The 15,787-nt window shown below is 43.8% G+C and overlaps 11 non-coding genes across 11 annotated transcripts; all 11 read right to left on the bottom strand.

Moving 5' to 3' along the window:
• Window positions 1-535: 535 nt before the first annotated feature.
• trnat-ugu (transfer RNA threonine (anticodon UGU)) lies at window positions 536-608 on the bottom strand. The gene has a single exon. It is a non-coding gene; the product is annotated as a tRNA-Thr (tRNA).
• A 1,524-nt stretch (window positions 609-2,132) lies between these two features.
• On the bottom strand, window positions 2,133-2,205 carry trnat-ugu (transfer RNA threonine (anticodon UGU)). Its single transcript has one exon. It is a non-coding gene; the product is annotated as a tRNA-Thr (tRNA).
• A 316-nt stretch (window positions 2,206-2,521) lies between these two features.
• On the bottom strand, window positions 2,522-2,594 carry trnat-ugu (transfer RNA threonine (anticodon UGU)). The gene has a single exon. It is a non-coding gene; the product is annotated as a tRNA-Thr (tRNA).
• A 1,194-nt stretch (window positions 2,595-3,788) lies between these two features.
• On the bottom strand, window positions 3,789-3,861 carry trnat-ugu (transfer RNA threonine (anticodon UGU)). The gene has a single exon. It is a non-coding gene; the product is annotated as a tRNA-Thr (tRNA).
• Window positions 3,862-4,891: 1,030 nt separating this feature from the next.
• On the bottom strand, window positions 4,892-4,964 carry trnat-cgu (transfer RNA threonine (anticodon CGU)). The gene has a single exon. It is a non-coding gene; the product is annotated as a tRNA-Thr (tRNA).
• A 785-nt stretch (window positions 4,965-5,749) lies between these two features.
• On the bottom strand, window positions 5,750-5,822 carry trnat-ugu (transfer RNA threonine (anticodon UGU)). Its single transcript has one exon. It is a non-coding gene; the product is annotated as a tRNA-Thr (tRNA).
• Window positions 5,823-7,346: 1,524 nt separating this feature from the next.
• Window positions 7,347-7,419, bottom strand: trnat-ugu (transfer RNA threonine (anticodon UGU)). The gene has a single exon. It is a non-coding gene; the product is annotated as a tRNA-Thr (tRNA).
• A 1,042-nt stretch (window positions 7,420-8,461) lies between these two features.
• On the bottom strand, window positions 8,462-8,534 carry trnat-cgu (transfer RNA threonine (anticodon CGU)). Its single transcript has one exon. It is a non-coding gene; the product is annotated as a tRNA-Thr (tRNA).
• A 786-nt stretch (window positions 8,535-9,320) lies between these two features.
• On the bottom strand, window positions 9,321-9,393 carry trnat-ugu (transfer RNA threonine (anticodon UGU)). Its single transcript has one exon. It is a non-coding gene; the product is annotated as a tRNA-Thr (tRNA).
• A 1,030-nt stretch (window positions 9,394-10,423) lies between these two features.
• Window positions 10,424-10,496, bottom strand: trnat-cgu (transfer RNA threonine (anticodon CGU)). The gene has a single exon. It is a non-coding gene; the product is annotated as a tRNA-Thr (tRNA).
• Window positions 10,497-11,283: 787 nt separating this feature from the next.
• On the bottom strand, window positions 11,284-11,356 carry trnat-ugu (transfer RNA threonine (anticodon UGU)). Its single transcript has one exon. It is a non-coding gene; the product is annotated as a tRNA-Thr (tRNA).
• Between the last annotated feature and the right edge of the window lie 4,431 nt (window positions 11,357-15,787).

Raw genomic sequence — 15,787 nt, 5'->3', positions numbered from 1 at the left:
AGAAATAAAGGGATTTTCACTCCGAGGCATGTGCCCTGTTGTCCTGCTCAATCAACAGTCCCGCTTTGACTTGAACACAACTTGTAGATCCATCATAAACTGTGAGTCAAATGACGTCAGGACATAATCAATCCTTTTCTTTCCTTCTCTCGTGTACACAACCCGACCCAGTTTTAACCCAAATTGTACAGGCCATGTTTTTTTTCTTTCTTTTTTCACAAAGACTTAGTTGTACATATTTTGAACAGCTGTATCAACAAAGAACAACAAAGAACATTTGCCAGCTTGAGTGCAGGGCCAGTAGTCATGATACACCACAGCTACAGAGCAAACTGGGTTAGCATGCTGCCACTAGACCTGGTAGCTACAGACTTTAACCTCCACAGACTTAGGCACCGAACTACCACTCCTAAAGACCCTGCACTGATCTGGAGATTCCATGCAGGAACTCTGCACTGTCACAAAGCCAGCGGCTCAAGGAAGGAACACAACCTTGCTGCCTTTCAAGGGTCATAATCTTCAAAATTTGCCACAAAGGCCCCAGCGAGGATTGAACTCACGACCTCTGGTTTACAAGACCAGCGCTCTAACCACTGAGCTATGGAGCCTTGTAAAGAGAACCACCTCAACCAAGAACTCACCCCTTTGTGCTGTACGTTGTACAATTTGTCTCTGATGTCACTTGGATGAATCCACCTTATCTATGGTGTTATGTCCAAGGGGCGTTCAAGTCAAATTGGGACTTGTGATGAAATTCCGGGTGAAGGAAGGCATAGAGGCGATGGACATCTTTCATTCATGCGACTCAGCCGCAGTAAAACATCTGAACGGTGCAAACGTTTTAAAGAAGACCGTAGGTCCATGGATAAAGATACTGGCCTAGGTGGCTCGGAGCCCACTGCCGTCCTGAACATTCTTAACATTCAGCGAGTGGAAAGCCTGATCTGTGAAAATTGACCTCTTCAACTAACAGAAGAAAGAGATGCACCCGTCTATGGGAACTCTACACACAGTCATTCACCAACACCACTGGAACGTTTCTGGACCTTGGCTGGGAGTGATTGCCACATCCTCCGTTCAGTCCTGACCTCGCTCCAAGCTATTTCTACAAGGGGCTGCCCGATCACGGCTTGATGATCTCCAAGCACTAGTGAAACGCTGGAATAAATGCATTAGTGTAGCAGGGATTATATAGAGAAATAAAGGGTTTTTAATCTCAGACATGTGTGCTGCCTTGACTTGAGCACCACTTGGAGATTCCATCATAAACAAAAAGCTAGATGAGGTCCTGACATGATCCTTTTTCTTCTCTTCTCACTTGTCCACAACCCAACCCAGTTTTACCCCAAATTGTACAGGGTATGTTTTTGTTTCCTTCACAAGGACTTAATTATATTTTTTGAACAACAAACATTTTTCCAGCTTGAGGACAGAGGCCATGATACATCACAACATCTCCAAGTGGCGTTCAAGTCAAACCGGGAAGTGTGATGAAATTTCTGCTGAATGAAGGCATAAAAGCGATGGACGACGTACAGTCATGAGTCTGACGTGAAGCGCTGGCATTAATGCATGAGGGTAAAATTGGATTATATAAAGAAATAAAGGGATTTTCACTCCGAGGCATGTGCCCTGTTGTCCTGCTCAATCAACAGTCCCGCTTTGACTTGAACACAACTTGTAGATCCATCATAAACTGTGAGTCAAATGACGTCAGGACATAATCAATCCTTTTCTTTCCTTCTCTCGTGTACACAACCCGACCCAGTTTTAACCCAAATTGTACAGGCCATGTTTTTTTTCTTTCTTTTTTCACAAAGACTTAGTTGTACATATTTTGAACAGCTGTATCAACAAAGAACAACAAAGAACATTTGCCAGCTTGAGTGCAGGGCCAGTAGTCATGATACACCACAGCTACAGAGCAAACTGGGTTAGCATGCTGCCACTAGACCTGGTAGCTACAGACTTTAGCCTCCACAGACTTAGGCACCGAACTACCACTCCTAAAGACCCTGCACTGATCTGGAGATTCCATGCAGGAACTCTGCACTGTCACAAAGCCAGCGGCTCAAGGAAGGAACACAACCTTGCTGCCTTTCAAGGGTCATAATCTTCAAAATTTGCCACAAAGGCCCCAGCGAGGATTGAACTCACGACCTCTGGTTTACAAGACCAGCGCTCTAACCACTGAGCTATGGAGCCTTGTAAAGAGAGCCACCTCAACCCCAAATTGTACAGGGTATGTTTTTGTTTCCTTCACAAAGACTTAATTATATTTTTTGAACAACAAACATTTTTCCAGCTTGAGGACAGAGGCCATGATACATCACAACATCGGCATGGTGCCACAAAGCCTTGAACCCACAACCTTAGCCTCTACTGACACAGCCTTAGTTGAGAGTTTGCACTGACTTGGAGATGCTATACAGGAGATCAACACTGTAACAAACTCAGCGGCTCAAGGAAGTAACCCAAGGTTGCTGCCTTTCAGGGTTGATACTTTCAAAACTCGGCACAGAGGCCCCAGTGAGGATTGAACTCACGACTTCTGGTTTACAAGACCAGCGCTCTAACCACTGAGCTATGGAGCCTTGTAAAGAGAACCACCTCAACCAAGAACTCACCCCTATGTGCTGTACGTTGTACAATTTGTCTCTGATGTCACTTGGATGAATCCACCTTATCTATGGTGTTATGTCCAAGGGGCGTTCAAGTCAAATTGGGACTTGTGATGAAATTCCGGGTGAAGGAAGGCATAGAGGCGATGGACATCTTTCATTCATGCGACTCAGCCGCAGTAAAACATCTGAACGGTGCAAACGTTTTAAACTGCCGTCCTGAACATTCTTAACATTCAGCGAGTGGAAAGCCTGATCTGTGAAAATTGACCTCTTCAACTAACAGAAGAAAGAGATGCACCTGTCTATGGGAACTCTACACACAGTCATTCACCAACACCACTGGAACGTTTCTGGACCTTGGCTGGGAGTGATTGCCACATCCTCCGTTCACTCCTGACCTCGCTCCAAGCTATTTCTACAAGGGGCTGCCCGATCACGGCTTGATGATCTCCAAGCACTAGTGAATCCACCGTATCTATGGAGTTATCTCCAAGAGGCGTTCAAGTCAAACCGGGAAGTGTGATGAAATTTCTGCTGAATGAAGGCATAAAAGCGATGGACGTCGTACAGTCATGAGTCTGACGTGAAGCGCTGGCATTAATGCATGAGGGTATAATTGGATTATATAAAGAAATAAAGGGATTTTCACTCCGAGGCATGTGCCCTGTTGTCCTGCTCAATCAACAGTCCCGCTTTGACTTGAACACAACTTGTAGATCCATCATAAACTGTGAGTCAAATGACGTCAGGACATAATCAATCCTTTTCTTTCCTTCTCTCGTGTACACAACCCGACCCAGTTTTAACCCAAATTGTACAGGCCATGTTTTTTTTCTTTCTTTTTTCACAAAGACTTAGTTGTACATATTTTGAACAGCTGTATCAACAAAGAACAACAAAGAACATTTGCCAGCTTGAGTGCAGGGCCAGTAGTCATGATACACCACAGCTACAGAGCAAACTGGGTTAGCATGCTGCCACTAGACCTGATAGCTACAGACTTTAGCCTCCACAGACTTAGGCACCGAACTACCACTCCTAAAGACCCTGCACTGATCTGGAGATTCCATGCAGGAACTCTGCACTGTCACAAAGCCAGCGGCTCAAGGAAGGAACACAACCTTGCTGCCTTTCAAGGGTCATAATCTTCAAAATTTGCCACAAAGGCCCCAGCGAGGATTGAACTCACGACCTCTGGTTTACAAGACCAGCGCTCTAACCACTGAGCTATGGAGCCTTGTAAAGAGAAGCACCTCAACCAAGAACTCACCTCTATGTGCTGTACGTTGTACAATTTGTCTCTGATGTCACTTGGATGAATCCACCTTATCTATGGTGTTATGTCCAAGGGGCGTTCAAGTCAAATTGGGACTTGTGATGAAATTCCGGGTGAAGGAAGGCATAGAGGCGATGGACATCTTTCATTCATGCGACTCAGCCGCAGTAAAACATCTGAACGGTGCAAACGTTTTAAAGAAGACCGTAGGTCCATGGATAAAGATACTGGCCTAGGTGGCTCGGAGCCCACTGTCGTCCTGAACATTCTTAACATTCAGCGAGTGGAAAGCCTGATCTGTGAAAATTGACCTCTTCAACTAACAGAAGAAAGAGATGCACCCGTCTATGGGAACTCTACACACAGTCATTCACCAACACCACTGGAACGTTTCTGGACCTTGGCTGGGAGTGATTGCCACATCCTCCGTTCAGTCCTGACCTCGCTCCAAGCTATTTCTACAAAGGGCTGCCCGATCACGGCTTGATGATCTCCAAGCACTAGTGAAACGCTGGAATAAATGCATTAGTGTAGCAGGGATTATATAGAGAAATAAAGGGTTTTTAATCTCAGACATGTGTGCTGCCTTGACTTGAGCACCACTTGGAGATTCCATCATAAACAAAAAGCTAGATGAGGTCCTGACATGATCCTTTTTCTTCTCTTCTCACTTGTCCACAACCCAACCCAGTTTTACCCCAAATTGTACAGGGTATGTTTTTGTTTCCTTCACAAAGACTTAATTATATTTTTTGAACAACAAACATTTTTCCAGCTTGAGGACAGAGGCCATGATACATCACAACATCAGCATGGTGCCACAAAGCCTTGAACCCACAACCTTAGCCTCTACTGACACAGCCTTAGTTGAGAGTTTGCACTGACTTGGAGATGCTATACAGGAGATCAACACTGTAACAAACTCAGCGGCTCAAGGAAGTAACCCAAGGTTGCTGCCTTTCAGGGTTGATACTTTCAAAACTCGGCACAGAGGCCCCAGCGAGGATTGAACTCACGACTTCTGGTTTACGAGACCAGCGCTCTAACCACTGAGCTATGGAGCCTGCAAACCAAGCTCAACCTGTTCAACCAAGAACTCACCTGTATGCGCTGTAAGTCGTACAATCTGGCTCTGGAGTCACTTGGAGGAATCCACCGTATCTATGGAGTTATCTCCAAGAGGCGTTCAAGTCAAACTGGGAAGTGTGATGAAATTTCTGGTGAATAAGGCATGAAAGCGATGGACGTCGTACAGTCATGAGTCTGACGTGAAACGCTGGCATTAATGCATGAGGGTAAAATTGGATTATATAAAGAAATAAAGGGATTTTCACTCCGAGGCATGTGCCCTGTTGTCCTGCTCAATCAACAGTCCCGCTTTGACTTGAACACAACTTGTAGATCCATCATAAACTGTGAGTCAAATGACGTCAGGACATAATCAATCCTTTTCTTTCCTTCTCTCGTGTACACAACCCGACCCAGTTTTAACCCAAATTGTACAGGCCATGTTTTTTTTCTTTCTTTTTTCACAAAGACTTAGTTGTACATATTTTGAACAGCTGTATCAACAAAGAACAACAAAGAACATTTGCCAGCTTGAGTGCAGGGCCAGTAGTCATGATACACCACAGCTACAGAGCAAACTGGGTTAGCATGCTGCCACTAGACCTGGTAGCTACAGACTTTAACCTCCACAGACTTAGGCACCGAACTACCACTCCTAAAGACCCTGCACTGATCTGGAGATTCCATGCAGGAACTCTGCACTGTCACAAAGCCAGCGGCTCAAGGAAGGAACACAACCTTGCTGCCTTTCAAGGGTCATAATCTTCAAAATTTGCCACAAAGGCCCCAGCGAGGATTGAACTCACGACCTCTGGTTTACAAGACCAGCGCTCTAACCACTGAGCTATGGAGCCTTGTAAAGAGAACCACCTCAACCAAGAACTCACCCCTTTGTGCTGTACGTTGTACAATTTGTCTCTGATGTCACTTGGATGAATCCACCTTATCTATGGTGTTATGTCCAAGGGGCGTTCAAGTCAAATTGGGACTTGTGATGAAATTCCGGGTGAAGGAAGGCATAGAGGCGATGGACATCTTTCATTCATGCGACTCAGCCGCAGTAAAACATCTGAACGGTGCAAACGTTTTAAAGAAGACCGTAGGTCCATGGATAAAGATACTGGCCTAGGTGGCTCGGAGCCCACTGCCGTCCTGAACATTCTTAACATTCAGCGAGTGGAAAGCCTGATCTGTGAAAATTGACCTCTTCAACTAACAGAAGAAAGAGATGCACCCGTCTATGGGAACTCTACACACAGTCATTCACCAACACCACTGGAACGTTTCTGGACCTTGGCTGGGAGTGATTGCCACATCCTCCGTTCAGTCCTGACCTCGCTCCAAGCTATTTCTACAAGGGGCTGCCCGATCACGGCTTGATGATCTCCAAGCACTAGTGAAACGCTGGAATAAATGCATTAGTGTAGCAGGGATTATATAGAGAAATAAAGGGTTTTTAATCTCAGACATGTGTGCTGCCTTGACTTGAGCACCACTTGGAGATTCCATCATAAACAAAAAGCTAGATGAGGTCCTGACATGATCCTTTTTCTTCTCTTCTCACTTGTCCACAACCCAACCCAGTTTTACCCCAAATTGTACAGGGTATGTTTTTGTTTCCTTCACAAGGACTTAATTATATTTTTTGAACAACAAACATTTTTCCAGCTTGAGGACAGAGGCCATGATACATCACAACATCTCCAAGTGGCGTTCAAGTCAAACCGGGAAGTGTGATGAAATTTCTGCTGAATGAAGGCATAAAAGCGATGGACGACGTACAGTCATGAGTCTGACGTGAAGCGCTGGCATTAATGCATGAGGGTAAAATTGGATTATATAAAGAAATAAAGGGATTTTCACTCCGAGGCATGTGCCCTGTTGTCCTGCTCAATCAACAGTCCCGCTTTGACTTGAACACAACTTGTAGATCCATCATAAACTGTGAGTCAAATGACGTCAGGACATAATCAATCCTTTTCTTTCCTTCTCTCGTGTACACAACCCGACCCAGTTTTAACCCAAATTGTACAGGCCATGTTTTTTTTCTTTCTTTTTTCACAAAGACTTAGTTGTACATATTTTGAACAGCTGTATCAACAAAGAACAACAAAGAACATTTGCCAGCTTGAGTGCAGGGCCAGTAGTCATGATACACCACAGCTACAGAGCAAACTGGGTTAGCATGCTGCCACTAGACCTGGTAGCTACAGACTTTAGCCTCCACAGACTTAGGCACCGAACTACCACTCCTAAAGACCCTGCACTGATCTGGAGATTCCATGCAGGAACTCTGCACTGTCACAAAGCCAGCGGCTCAAGGAAGGAACACAACCTTGCTGCCTTTCAAGGGTCATAATCTTCAAAATTTGCCACAAAGGCCCCAGCGAGGATTGAACTCACGACCTCTGGTTTACAAGACCAGCGCTCTAACCACTGAGCTATGGAGCCTTGTAAAGAGAACCACCTCAACCAAGAACTCACCTCTATGTGCTGTACGTTGTACAATTTGTCTCTGATGTCACTTGGATGAATCCACCTTATCTATGGTGTTATGTCCAAGGGGCGTTCAAGTCAAATTGGGACTTGTGATGAAATTCCGGGTGAAGGAAGGCATAGAGGCGATGGACATCTTTCATTCATGCGACTCAGCCGCAGTAAAACATCTGAACGGTGCAAACGTTTTAAAGAAGACCGTAGGTCCATGGATAAAGATACTGGCCTAGGTGGCTCGGAGCCCACTGCCGTCCTGAACATTCTTAACATTCAGCGAGTGGAAAGCCTGATCTGTGAAAATTGACCTCTTCAACTAACAGAAGAAAGAGATGCACCCGTCTATGGGAACTCTACACACAGTCATTCACCAACACCACTGGAACGTTTCTGGACCTTGGCTGGGAGTGATTGCCACATCCTCCGTTCAGTCCTGACCTCGCTCCAAGCTATTTCTACAAGGGGCTGCCCGATCACGGCTTGATGATGTCCAAGCACTAGTGAAACGCTGGAATAAATGCATTAGTGTAGCAGGGATTATATAGAGAAATAAAGGGTTTTTAATCTCAGACATGTGTGCTGCCTTGACTTGAGCACCACTTGGAGATTCCATCATAAACAAAAAGCTAGATGAGGTCCTGACATGATCCTTTTTCTTCTCTTCTCACTTGTCCACAACCCAACCCAGTTTTACCCCAAATTGTACAGGGTATGTTTTTGTTTCCTTCACAAAGACTTAATTATATTTTTTGAACAGCTGTATCAACAACAAACATTTTTCCAGCTTGAGGACAGAGGCCATGATACATCACAACATCAGCATGGTGCCACAAAGCCTTGAACCCACAACCTTAGCCTCTACTGACACAGCCTTAGTTGAGAGTTTGCACTGACTTTGAGATGCTATACAGGAGATCAACACTGTAACAAACTCAGCAGCTCAAGGAAGTAACCCAAGGTTGCTGCCTTTCAGGGTTGATACTTTCAAAACTCGGCACAGAGGCCCCAGCGAGGATTGAACTCACGACTTCTGGTTTACGAGACCAGCGCTCTAACCACTGAGCTATGGAGCCTGCAAACCAAGCTCAACCTGTTCAACCAAGAACTCACCTGTATGCGCTGTAAGTCGTACAATCTGGCTCTGGAGTCACTTGGAGGAATCCACCGTATCTATGGAGTTATCTCCAAGAGGCGTTCAAGTCAAACCGGGAAGTGTGATGAAATTTCTGCTGAATGAAGGCATAAAAGCGATGGACGTCGTACAGTCATGAGTCTGACGTGAAGCGCTGGCATTAATGCATGAGGGTAAAATTGGATTATATAAAGAAATAAAGGGATTTTCACTCCGAGGCATGTGCCCTGTTGTCCTGCTCAATCAACAGTCCCGCTTTGACTTGAACACAACTTGTAGATCCATCATAAACTGTGAGTCAAATGACGTCAGGACATAATCAATCCTTTTCTTTCCTTCTCTCGTGTACACAACCCGACCCAGTTTTAACCCAAATTGTACAGGCCATGTTTTTTTTCTTTCTTTTTTCACAAAGACTTAGTTGTACATATTTTGAACAGCTGTATCAACAAAGAACAACAAAGAACATTTGCCAGCTTGAGTGCAGGGCCAGTAGTCATGATACACCACAGCTACAGAGCAAACTGGGTTAACATGCTGCCACTAGACCTGGTAGCTACAGACTTTAACCTCCACAGACTTAGGCACCGAACTACCACTCCTAAAGACCCTGCACTGATCTGGAGATTCCATGCAGGATCTCTGCACTGTCACAAAGCCAGCGGCTCAAGGAAGGAACACAACCTTGCTGCCTTTCAAGGGTCATAATCTTCAAAATTTGCCACAAAGGCCCCAGCGAGGATTGAACTCACGACCTCTGGTTTACAAGACCAGCGCTCTAACCACTGAGCTATGGAGCCTTGTAAAGAGAACCACCTCAACCAAGAACTCACCCCTATGTGCTGTACGTTGTACAATTTGTCTCTGATGTCACTTGGATGAATCCACCTTATCTATGGTGTTATGTCCAAGGGGCGTTCAAGTCAAATTGGGACTTGTGATGAAATTCCGGGTGAAGGAAGGCATAGAGGCGATGGACATCTTTCATTCATGCGACTCAGCCGCAGTAAAACATCTGAACGGTGCAAACGTTTTAAAGAAGACCGTAGGTCCATGGATAAAGATACTGGCCTAGGTGGCTCGGAGCCCACTGCCGTCCTGAACATTCTTAACATTCAGCGAGTGGAAAGCCTGATCTGTGAAAATTGACCTCTTCAACTAACAGAAGAAAGAGATGCACCCGTCTATGGGAACTCTACACACAGTCATTCACCAACACCACTGGAACGTTTCTGGACCTTGGCTGGGAGTGATTGCCACATCCTCCGTTCAGTCCTGACCTCGCTCCAAGCTATTTCTACAAGGGGCTGCCCGATCACGGCTTGATGATCTCCAAGCACTTGTGAAACGCTGGAATAAATGCATTAGTGTAGCAGGGATTATATAGAGAAATAAAGGGTTTTTAATCTCAGACATGTGTGCTGCCTTGACTTGAGCACCACTTGGAGATTCCATCATAAACAAAAAGCTAGATGAGGTCCTGACATGATCCTTTTTCTTCTCTTCTCACTTGTCCACAACCCAACCCAGTTTTACCCCAAATTGTACAGGGTATGTTTTTGTTTCCTTCACAAAGACTTAATTATATTTTTTGAACAACAAACATTTTTCCAGCTTGAGGACAGAGGCCATGATACATCACAACATCGGCATGGTGCCACAAAGCCTTGAACCCACAACCTTAGCCTCTACTGACACAGCCTTAGTTGAGAGTTTGCACTGACTTGGAGATGCTATACAGGAGATCAACACTGTAACAAACTCAGCGGCTCAAGGAAGTAACCCAAGGTTGCTGCCTTTCAGGGTTGATACTTTCAAAACTCGGCACAGAGGCCCCAGTGAGGATCGAACTCACGACTTCTGGTTTACGAGACCAGCGCTCTAACCACTGAGCTATGGAGCCTGCAAAACCAAGCTTAACCTGTTCAACCAAGAACTCACCTGTATGCGCTGTAAGTCGTACAATCTGGCTCTGGAGTCACTTGGAGGAATCCACCGTATCTATGGAGTTATCTCCAAGAGGCGTTCAAGTCAAACTGGGAAGTGTGATGAAATTTCTGGTGAATGAAGGCATAAAAGCGATGGACGTCGTACAGTCATGAGTCTGACGTGAAACGCTGGCATTAATGCATGAGGGTAAAATTGGATTATATAAAGAAATAAAGGGATTTTCACTCCAAGGCATGTGCCCTGTTGTCCTGCTCAATCAACAGTCCCGCTTTGACTTGAACACAACTTGTAGATCCATCATAAACTGTGAGCCAAATGACGTCAGGACATAATCAATCCTTTTCTTTCCTTCTCTCGTGTACACAACCCGACCCAGTTTTAACCCAAATTGTACAGGCCATGTTTTTTTTCTTTCTTTTTTCACAAAGACTTAGTTGTACATATTTTGAACAGCTGTATCAACAAAGAACAACAAAGAACATTTGCCAGCTTGAGTGCAGGGCCAGTAGTCATGATACACCACAGCTACAGAGCAAACTGGGTTAGCATGCTGCCACTAGACCTGGTAGCTACAGACTTTAGCCTCCACAGACTTAGGCACCGAACTACCACTCCTAAAGACCCTGCACTGATCTGGAGATTCCATGCAGGAACTCTGCACTGTCACAAAGCCAGCGGCTCAAGGAAGGAACACAACCTTGCTGCCTTTCAAGGGTCATAATCTTCAAAATTTGCCACAAAGGCCCCAGCGAGGATTGAACTCACGACCTCTGGTTTACAAGACCAGCGCTCTAACCACTGAGCTATGGAGCCTTGTAAAGAGAACCACCTCAACCAAGAACTCACCTCTATGTGCTGTACGTTGTACAATTTGTCTCTGATGTCACTTGGATGAATCCACCTTATCTATGGTGTTATGTCCAAGGGGCGTTCAAGTCAAATTGGGACTTGTGATGAAATTCCGGGTGAAGGAAGGCATAGAGGCGATGGACATCTTTCATTCATGCGACTCAGCCGCAGTAAAACATCTGAACGGTGCAAACGTTTTAATTCAATTCAATTCAATTCAATTTTATTTGTATAGCGCTTTTAGCAATTTTCATTGCCGCAAAGCAGCTTTACATAGTCAAAAGAATTATTTAGGTTTGTATGAAATGTGAATTTGTATGAATCAAAATGGTCAGTTTGTCCCTGGTGAGCAAGCCGAGGGCGACAGTGGCAAGGAAAAACTCCCTGAGATGGTAAGAGGAAGAAACCTTGAGAGGAACCAGACTCAACAGGGAACCCATCCTCATTTGGGTGAAACAAAAAGCAGTAAATGATCTGCATTTATACAGTGTGTAGGGTGGGAGGCAGTTCAGCTATAATAGCTGATGTTAATTGATGTTAATATGGAGTCCAGGTAGTTATTGAAGACCCAGGTAGACTTGTAAGAAGTTCCAGTCATGACCTATCGAACTGTCAAGTCCCCAGAGAAACAGTTGCCAACACCAGTCAAGGCCAGAACCATTTTCTAGGTAGAGAGAATCATTCCCAGACACCAGACGCATCCCAGAGAGACACACGGGGCATCCATGTGACGAGATCTTCAGCCAGAAGCGGGGCACCAGGATGGGTCAGACAGGTCCGGAGGGCAGAGGGAGTCTGGATCACTGGCAGCTCAGGAACGACATGTGTAGCTCGACAGAGAGAGAGAGAAAGAGTGAAAGGGGGGGACAGGAGGAGAGAGGAAAAAGAAAGAGGGGGGAAAAGAGAAGAAGAGGAGAGATGGCAGTTAGGTATGGTCACAGTCACACAATGTATAATGTGAATGTATATTAACTGTAGCGTGCAAGCAGAGACTCCGGCAGGACTAACTATGACAGCATAACTAAAAGGGAGAGCCAGAAGGAAACACAAACATGAGGGCTTCCTGACATGTAAAGCAAACAATCACCTCACCGTCAGCAAACCTGAGTGATTAATGAGAGTGAGGAAGACAGCATCCAAACATACCAGTTCACCATAATACTCTACGTCCATGAGTCCCCCAGATCTGCTCCTTTACCTATGGCAAATCTATTTATAAAAATGCTCGGCTAAATAAATAGGTTTTTAGCCTGGACTTAAACACTGAGACTGTGTCTGAGTCCCGAACACTATTTGGAAGACTATTCCATAACTTTGGGGCTTTGTAAGAAAAAGCTCTGCCCCCAGCTGTATTTTTCATAATACGCGGTACTGACAAGCAGCCTGCATCCTTTGATCGAAGTAGGCGTGGCGGATCGTAAGACACTAGCAGTTCGCTCAGGTACTGCGGCGCGAGACCATTTAATGCTTTATATGTCAAGAGTAGTATTTTAAAATCAATGCGAAATTTCACAGGGAGCCAATGGAGTGAAGATAAGATAGGGGTGATGTGCTCATATCTTCTGGTTCTGGTGAGGACTCTCGCTGCTGCATTCTGGACTAGCTGAAGCTTATTTATGCATCTAGCTGAACAACCAGACAGTAAGGCATTACAATAGTCCAACCTAGAGGTGATAAAAGCATGAACTAGTTTTTCTGCGTCGTTTAGCGACAATAAATTTCTTATTCTGGCAATATTTCTGAGGTGAAAGAATGCTATCCTGGTAATATTATCTACATGTGCTTCAAATGAAAGGCTGGAATCAATAATCACACCAAGGTCTTTCACTGTTGCATTTGATGGAACAGAAAGGCCATCTAAAGTTACGGTATGATCTAAAATTTTACTCCTAGCTGTATGCGGTCCTATGACTAGAACTTCTGTCTTATCCGGATTTAGCAGAAGGAAGTTAGTTAGCATCCAATTTCTTATGTCCTGCACACATTGCTCAATTTTAGTAAGCTGTTTTTTCTCATCAGGTTTTGCTGAGACATATAACTGTGTATCATCAGCATAACAATGAAAACTAATACCATGCTTACGGATTATGTTGCCCAGAGGAAGCATGTAAAGGGAAAAAAGCAGTGGACCTAAAACTGAACCCTGCGGAACGCCGAACTCCACTAGAGAACATGCAGAATAATCACCATTTAAGTCTACATACTGATAACGATGGGTCAGATAGGATCTGAGCCAGGAGAGGGCTGTACCCTTAATTCCCACTACATTTTCTAATCTGTGAAGAAGAATAGCGTGATCAACAGTGTCAAAAGCTGCACTGAGGTCAAGTAGTACAAGCATAGTTACACAACCCTGATCAGAGGCCCAAAGAATGTCATTTACTACTTTAACGAGCGCTGTCTCTGTACTGTGATGAGGCCTAAATCCTGACTGATACAGTTCATGTATGCCATTCCTATGTATATATGAGCATAGCTGCTCCGCTACTATCTTTTCCAGGATCTTAGAGATAAAGGGGAGGTTTGATATTGGTCTGTAACTGGACAGCTGACAGGGGTCGAGGTCAGGTTTCTTAATTATTGGTTTGATAACTGCTAATTTAAAAGATTTTGGAACATATCCAATGCTGAGTGAAGAATTAATTATTCTCAACAGGGGTTCTATTATTGCTGGTACTATCTGTTTAAGAAAATGTGTCGGTACAGGATCTAATATACAGGTTGATGAATTTGAAGAAGAGATGAGTGAAATTAGTTCATTCTCTTCAAGGGGAATAAAGTATTCTAGGTTCTGGTCTGACATGGCTAGATTAACATCTGCATCAATTACATTGTTCGATTTCAAAACCTCAATTTTATGCCTAATATTTACAATTTTATTATTAAAAAAGTTCATGAAGTCCTCACTATTGCATGATGTTGTTGTGGAGATTTCTGCAGTGGTCTTATTTCTGGTTAATTTGGCTACAGCATTAAATAAGAATCTAGGATTATTTTTATTTTCTTCTATAAGAGTGGAGAGATATGTTGATCTAGCTACACTAAGAGCTTTTCTATAGTTCAGGATGCTCTCCTTCCATGCTATTTGAAATACTAGTAATTTAGTTTGACGCCATTTACGTTCTAATTTCCGAGCGGTCTGTTTTAAAGTGCGCGTGTGATCGTTATACCAGGGAGCAAGTTTTTTATCTCTAATAATTTTTCTTTTAACTGGAGCTACATTATCTAAGGTATAGCGAAATGTCGACTCTAAATATTCAGTCGCCTGATCGAGTTCTGTGGGGTCAGACGGTGATCTAATCGAAGTTGGGAACTCTGGGAGATTACTGATAAAACTCTGTTTGGTAGTTGATGTGAATGTACGTTTCATACGGTAGCGCGGCGCTGTGTGTACATTATTATTGTGACACACTTGCAATGAGACAAGATAGTGATCTGAGATAACTTCAGATAGTGGTATTGTGAATAAATTTCTTATACTTAATCCAAATAATATTATTAAATCTAAAGTGTGACCTGCTTTATGAGTGGGTCCTACTACACACTGATTTACTCCTACCGAGTCCAGTATAGACATAAATGCAGTTCTCAGAGGGTCTTCTGGGTTTTCAAAATGAATATTAAAATCTCCAGCAATTAACACTTTGTCTACAGAAATGACTAGGTTTGAGAGGAAATCTGCAAATTCACTAAGAAATTCCGAGTACGGCCCTGGAGGTCTGTAAATGACAATTAGCGGGATCGACTGAGCTGACTTAATATAGTTAAATACACTTATGTTACTATAAAGAATTTCAAATGAATTAAATTTGTGTCCGTGTTTTTGTACAATAGTCAAATTATCATTGTGAATAACTGCGACGCCTCCTCCTCTACCAGTTAACCGAGGCTGGTGTATGTAGCTGTATCCAGGAGGACTAGCTTCATTTAGAGCTACATACTCGTCCTGTTTAATCCAGGTTTCTGTTAAACAGAGTATATCAAACTCCTGATCTGTGATAATTTCATTAACTATAACTGCTTTAGATGCGAGAGATCTAATATTTAACAGTCCTAGCTTCAGATCAGAGGTGCCGGCTGCGCATTCAGTCTGATCCAAGTTTGTGGTCTTTATGCTAATTAAATTACTAAAACAGACTTTCTGAGTCTTTCTAAATTTGTTTTTAGCTCGGGGAACAGACACAGTCTCAATAGAGTGAACCCTGAGTGACGACTCTATGCAGCTAGCAGACGGTTGGTTTAGCGTAAGGGATCTAATGTTGAGAAGTCCAAACTTTAGAGGTAGACTTCGATTACTTATTTGGGCTTTTTCTGGTTTAATGGTTACCAGATTGTTTCGGCTGGATTTAACGAATTTATTCTTTTTTCTCACTAATCGGGGAATAGACACAGTTT

Source organism: Clarias gariepinus, chromosome 1 (assembly GCF_024256425.1).
Source record: "Clarias gariepinus isolate MV-2021 ecotype Netherlands chromosome 1, CGAR_prim_01v2, whole genome shotgun sequence".
NCBI classification, from domain to species: Eukaryota; Metazoa; Chordata; class Actinopteri; order Siluriformes; family Clariidae; genus Clarias; species Clarias gariepinus.
Note: the sequence above shows the minus strand (reverse complement) of the source record. Positions and strands in the feature narration are given on the sequence as shown.